Source organism: Rousettus aegyptiacus, unplaced genomic scaffold (assembly GCF_014176215.1).
Source record: "Rousettus aegyptiacus isolate mRouAeg1 unplaced genomic scaffold, mRouAeg1.p scaffold_m13_p_9, whole genome shotgun sequence".
Taxonomy (NCBI): domain Eukaryota; kingdom Metazoa; phylum Chordata; class Mammalia; order Chiroptera; family Pteropodidae; genus Rousettus; species Rousettus aegyptiacus.
In genome coordinates, this window is record NW_023416312.1 from 54,674,710 (window position 1) to 54,681,362 (window position 6,653).

Sequence of the window (6,653 nt, forward strand, 5' to 3'; positions counted from 1 at the left end):
TAATGATTTTCTATCCTATTTCACCTTTCCCAGTGTCTTGCAAAGAAAAAAAAAGTAAAAGCTAATAACATGAGCTGAAGCTACCAAGGTTTGAAAGAGGCAGGTTACTGAAAGGTGGCTGAGAGAGTATGTGGGTGTATCATTGTTTCTAACTTTGAACAAGTTTAAACTTTGGTAGCTGGTCTATAATTAGTACCTAGATGTTATAATAAAGGAAGATTTGTTAGTTTGCTGCATCTACCTGAATAGAATGAAGATCTACTGTTCCTCATAAGGTAGATAATGATCACTTAATGGTCTTTGGGGCTAATTCTATGCATTACAATGTTAAGGACACCAAAAATTTAACTACCGTGTCAAATTCATTTATTAATTTTGTAAACCTTTCCTTAGGAAATAATGCTTTATTTGTTTTTGGCCTTTAACAATTCTGTTAAAGTCTCTAGTCTCTAGAAAATTAAGTGAAGAAAATTGGTATGTTATACCACAAAGATGTACACCTTAAATTCTGATGCAGTTTTTTGTTTGTTTGTTTGCTTCCAACTATATTAGTCATTTTTTATTATTTTTGTAATCTCTTCCAGAGTTAACTACTTTTGTTTGTAGGTGATGAAATGTCTGAGGAATTCACTTTCGGTGTTAACTGTGCTGTAAGCATGGTCTTTCCCTTTACTTCAGCTCAGAATTAAGACTTTTGATTCTTGTTTTTTGTTTTGTTTTGTTTTTATATTTCAATCCAGAAGTAATTTTCACTGTAGAAGTAACCTGAATACAGTCTTATGCTTTATAGTAGTGGTCTACAACCAGGCTCTAGCTTTTCCAGGAACATGACACAGGATGTATTTAAATATGTATTAAACTAAAAGGCATTCTCTCAAATGAGTTTAAGTGCATTTTATTTTTAGATGACCCAAATGACATGTTTTTCTTAAAACAAAACAAAACAAAAAAAACAGTGTCTCTACTCCAAACACTCCAAATAAATCAAAGTCAAAATAAATGAAGACCTCAAGATAACATCAGTCTTATTTGTCCTAGTCCTGGTGTGTGGATGAAAAGCAGCAACCTGTTATGATGACCAGCGATAGCTCCAAATAGCCCAATTTGTTAACATTTTTCTATTTTTAGACCATCCTTAAGAAAATCATATATGGGGTCACACTATCCTCACGGTAGTCCAGCAGAGCAACCATGCCATCAGGATTCATGTTTTCACCAATAAAGAACTGGTAGGTTTTTTTTTGAAATTAGCAAGGATGTGCTTGATTCATTCTGTAGCTCCTGGCATAGATGATTTTACTCTTGTTGGTCTCTGTTCTTCAAGTTTCCCTTTGAACAATATCATGTAACCTTTACTGTACTTCTTGTAGGCTTCTTTTGTGAAGCTGATTTCCAGCAAATGATGGTTTATGACAATATTAACACCAGTGATTACTATGCTTTCAGTACCTTGGCCCTCTGTGCCTTCAGAGGAGGCATTTCCACCAATGAGCGAATCATCAATGTTACTCTCTGTCTTACTGACCATCTTCCCCTCCACCCCCAGGCACAGCCTGTAAACAATCTCCCGGATCTTGTAAATGTTGAAGAACATCTCGTTTTGGCTAATGAGGTCTGGGTAGATAAGCATGATGGTGACTGGAGGGAAACGATGGTGGTGCTGGCTTAGCAGGAGCCTGGAGCTCAGAGCCAGCATTATGCAGAAGGATTGGCGCTCAGGGGGAGGAGGTAGTGGGCGGAAAAAGCCTGATATGGTTTTCTAAACTATTGCAACGTGAAAAAATGAGTTGAACATTTATACTGTAAAGTGTCTTATGAAGACATGTCTTCAATAATGACTACGTCAGATACATTTAGTCAGTTAAAGCAAGAATGACAAATACATGAGCAGAACTAAAATATTGGACAAACTATTTTTAATGGAAAAAAGTCAGAGAATTATTTCCTATGATATTCAATAGATAAGCCAAATGGTTAACCTCTAGGGGGTGCTTACATATTAAATTCAACAGCTAAAGGGTGAACGTGTGCTACTTTACCTATGGATTACAAAGTGCTTAAGAGGTAGAAAACTAATGGTAAGAGTGAATGGCCAAATTTCAGTGTGTATAAAAGTTAATAGAGAGGTGCTATTGGCCTACATATGGCCAGTGGGGTTGCAGTTTTATCAATTTATTAAGAACCCGAAAAGGGATGGATTTTAGAGCTACTCAAGATGGGGAGATTATAAAACATTTCTGGGAACTAAGCAAATGTTATCATTGGGCAACAGATGAACAGTGACAAATACAATTTAGTATCTCTGCGTACAAGTCAATGCACACTGGAAAAAAATTAAACTGCTTGCATACCCTGAAAGATTTGGAATTAGTATATCTTGAGAGGGAAAAACAAAAAACAAAAAAACAAAAACAAAAATCCATAAATGTCCAACAAAGATAGTTCAGCGAATGTGTCTGCTCAGTATTCGGCTGTGGTCAAATGCTGAGCAAAATATTAATAGTGTTTTGAAACAAGTGAAGAATTACTCAAAAGATATAATGATACACCACATACATATACCTAAGCTTTGTGACCACAATGCACAAGAAAAACAATGCATACATTGATAGTAGCTATGAGCACGGGCTTTGAAATCAGACACAGCAAAGTTCCAATCCCATCTCATCTATAAAATAGCAATCCTAAACTCATGAGATTAACACAGTGTGTGGCTTATGATACCCAGTAAGTGAGAGTTTGAAAAAAATGTAGACTTCCTGTCAGCTATTCTGGTAACTTTTATAGATCTCAGTAGCTCCAACTGAACTGCTTAGCTTATAAGTTTCTTTAATAAATCTTTGTACTGAAATATAACAACATGCATTCCAAAAAGTACACAAATCACAAGCATACAGCTCCGTGAATTTTCATAGAATGAAAAGACCATCACCCAATCCAAGAAATAGAACATTACTCAAACTCAGAAAGTCTCTCTCATTCCCCTTCCCACTCATTATCCCCCTTTTCTTCAAACATAATTACTATTTAGTATCATAGATTAGGTTTGTGTTTTTGAACTTTATATAACTGCAAAGGGTAAGTAGTCTTTTATGTCTGACAGCTTTCACTCAACATTATGTTTGTGAGATTCAACTACGTTGCTGTCTGTGGTACTTTTTATTTTCATAGCCATGAAGCATTGAATTACCTAAATATACCTTAGTTTATGTATCCATTCTCCTGATGATAAACATTTATTTTCTGGTCTCATATAATGCTGCTGTAAAATTTCTTATATGTGCATGCATCTAGTGAATATATGTATGCATTTATTGGGTATGGAATTTCTGAGTCATAAGATAAGCATATACTCAGCTTTATTTAAGACAGAGAAACAGTTTTCCAAAGTGGTTAGACCAATTTACACTTCCATCAGCAGTGTATAATAATTCTAGTTGTTCCACATCCCAACCAACACTTAATTTTGAAAGGCTTTTTTTTTTTTTAATTTTAGTAATTCTGGTAGGTATCATCATTTTCTAGTAAGGCGTGTTTCTTGTTTTATACAGGAAAAACAATGGTGGAAATTTTTGGTTATCTGAATTAAATGAAATTAGGCATGCTGAGCAGAATTACTTGGATATATCTCTACTCCTCATTCCTTTTATCAGGCTCAAGTTTCATAATTGAAAGCTTTAAAAGTAAAGCAAACCCCAGCAAGTTATTTTGTTGGCATCAACAAACTGATTATAAAGTTTATATGAAGAGGCATAAGACTCAGAATAACCAACACAGTATTCATTGAAAAGAATAAAGTCAGAGGACTGACACCATCTGACTTTAAGATTTACTATAAAGCTACATTAATCAAGACAGTGATGTATTGTTAAAAAAAAAAAAAAACCAGACAGATTAGTGGAACAGAATAGAGAACCCGTAATTAGACCCACACAAATACAGTGAACTGATCTTTGACGAAGGAGCAAAGGCAATATGATAGAGAAAATACAGTCTTTTCAACAAATGGACATCCACAGAGGAAAAAAAATGAATCTAGACAAACCTTTCACCCCTCACAAAAATTACCTCAAACTGGATTACAGACATAAATATAAAATGCAAAACTATCAAACTTCTACAAGATAACTTAGGAGAAAACCTAGGTGACTTTCAGTTTTGCAATGACTTTTTATTCACACCAAAGGCACGATCCATGAAAAAAGAGAATTGATATTAAAACAAACAAATTCTGCTCTGCAAAAAAAAAAAAAAAAACATTGTCAAGAGATTAAGACAAACCAGTGACTAGGAGAAAATGTTTGCAAAATACATATCTGAAAAGGGACTGTCAAAATATACAAAGAACTCTTAAAACTGAACAATAGGAAAACCAACAACCCGATTGATAAAATGGGCAAAAGATCTGAACAGTCACCTTCCCAAAGGAGATATACAGATGATAAATAAGCATATGAAAACATAGTCAACATTATATGTAATTAGGGAACTATAAATTAAAATAACAATGGAATACCACTAACACATCTATTAGAATGACCAAAATCCAAAACACTGTCAGCACCAAATGCTGGTGAGGATGTGGAGCAACAAGAACTCCTGTTGCTGATGGGAATGAAATATGGTACAGTACTTTGGAAGACAATTTTATCGTTCTTTATAAAATGACACATTCTTACCATACAATCTAGCCATCATACTCCTTGACATTTACCCACATTAGTTGAAACTTAGGTCCACACAAATACCTGCGCAAGGATGTTTATAGCAGCTTTATTCGTAATTGCCAAAATTTGGAAGTAACCAGGATATTTTTTAGTAGGTGAATGGATAAATAAACCGTGATATACCAGAGAATGGGACGTTACTTAATGCTAGGAAGAAATGAGCTATTAGGCCATGAAAAGACTGAAGAAACCTTAAATACATGTTACTAAATGAAAAGCTAATCTGAGAAGGCTACATTCCAACTGTATGACATTCTGGAAAAGGCAAAACTATGGAGAAAGTTAAAAGATCACTGGTTGCCTGGGGCTAGGTGGGAGGGAAGGATGAATAGGAGGAACAGAGAGGATTTTCAGGGCAGTAAAACTATTCTGTATGAAACTACAAAAGTGAATACATATCATTACATACTCTTCAAAACCCATAGAATCTACAACACCAAGAGAGAACCCTAATGTAAACTGTGAACTTTGGATGATAATGATGTGTCAATGTAGGTTCATCATTTGTAACAAATGTATCACCCTGGTGCAGGATGTTGATAGTAAGGGAGTCCGTGGGTGTTGGGGGCGGGCAGGGAGTCTGTGAGAACTCTCTGCACTTCCCACTTAATTTTGCTGTGAATGTAGAACCACTATAAAAAAGTTGTCTATTAAAAAAAATGTTAAGCAGAAACTAAAGGTTCCTAAGGGATGTACTAAGGACATAGCCATTAATGGGCTTTATCATAAGAATACTGTAAGGCCAAGCATTTCAGGACTTTTTAAAAGCTTGTAAGCTTTCACTCGGTCCTATCAAGTTCTCAATTAAAATTATGTTTTTATTGTCTTCGTTATCTAAGAATGGAATGGAGAAACTGGAAATACATATCTAGGCTTCTATTTATTTTCTACCTTGTGGAGTAGGGGTGGTCTTTATGTAGGTAGTCACCTACATAGTACATGATTAAAGGCTACATTTGCCCTAAAACCTTGCTTCCTATTATGGCATGGTGTCTCCTTTTTCTTCTAGATTGAAATATCCTCCTTGCTTCTCATTTTTAACATACCTAGTAAGTAGCCTATCACCAAGTGACACATATAAGGTGTTCAATAATTGTTCATTGAATAGTTATTGTTTCTGATTTTTTAATGGGATAAACACCCCTACCATTTAAAAAAAAAGAAATTTGAATACTTTCTTTTTACCTCTTGAACTTGTCAAATTCTTAGAGCCTACATATCTCATAATTTCCTTTTAAACTAATTTGTTTATTGTTCTTACAAGGGCAAATAATGAGACTTTGAAACAAAAAGACACTTTCAAAGTAGGTTGACAGTCCAGTTGATTTGAATTCACTGATGTTGCAGTGAGACATGCTCATTCCCAAACGGGCTGATTTCCATATTTCGGATATAAAATGTACATATAAATGAGAATTATTCATACCTTTTATTTATTGTTTCTCCTAGTAGAAATGTCAGATGGCACTCTACAGCCTTTAAATATAATAAAAACCAAATTAGAGGTTATTTCTATGAGTTCAGCTTTATTTCTTGTTCTTTTCCTTTCTGTTATACTACTCTTAAGGCATTATTGCTTCTCCTTGTAACTTCCTGTTTCCATGTAAAGTGTCAACAGTGTGCGTCTTCTGTCATTATGGCCACTACCTTACCATCTGGTCTGGCCCCAAATCACTATAATGCCTTCATAGGCATATACCCGCTTCTTTCCAGGTTTTCTGATTGGTGAGGCTTTGATTCTGTATGGATATATAACTAACCTGCTTTGGCATTCAAATAGTTTAAGATTCTGCAAAGTATCCTAGAAAATGGCAGGTAGAAACAACAATTGAGGTAAATCAAATAAAGATCGCACATTTGTATGAAAACCATCTGTGATGAGGTTGTGGTAGGGAAAGAGAGAAGTTAAAAGCAAGTAAGTCCTGG

General features: G+C 34.9%; 1 pseudogene; it reads right to left on the reverse strand.

The window, feature by feature from the left end:
- Window positions 1–1,107: 1,107 nt before the first annotated feature.
- On the reverse strand, window positions 1,108–1,630 carry LOC107520506 (annotated as a pseudogene).
- Window positions 1,631–6,653: the final 5,023 nt, after the last annotated feature.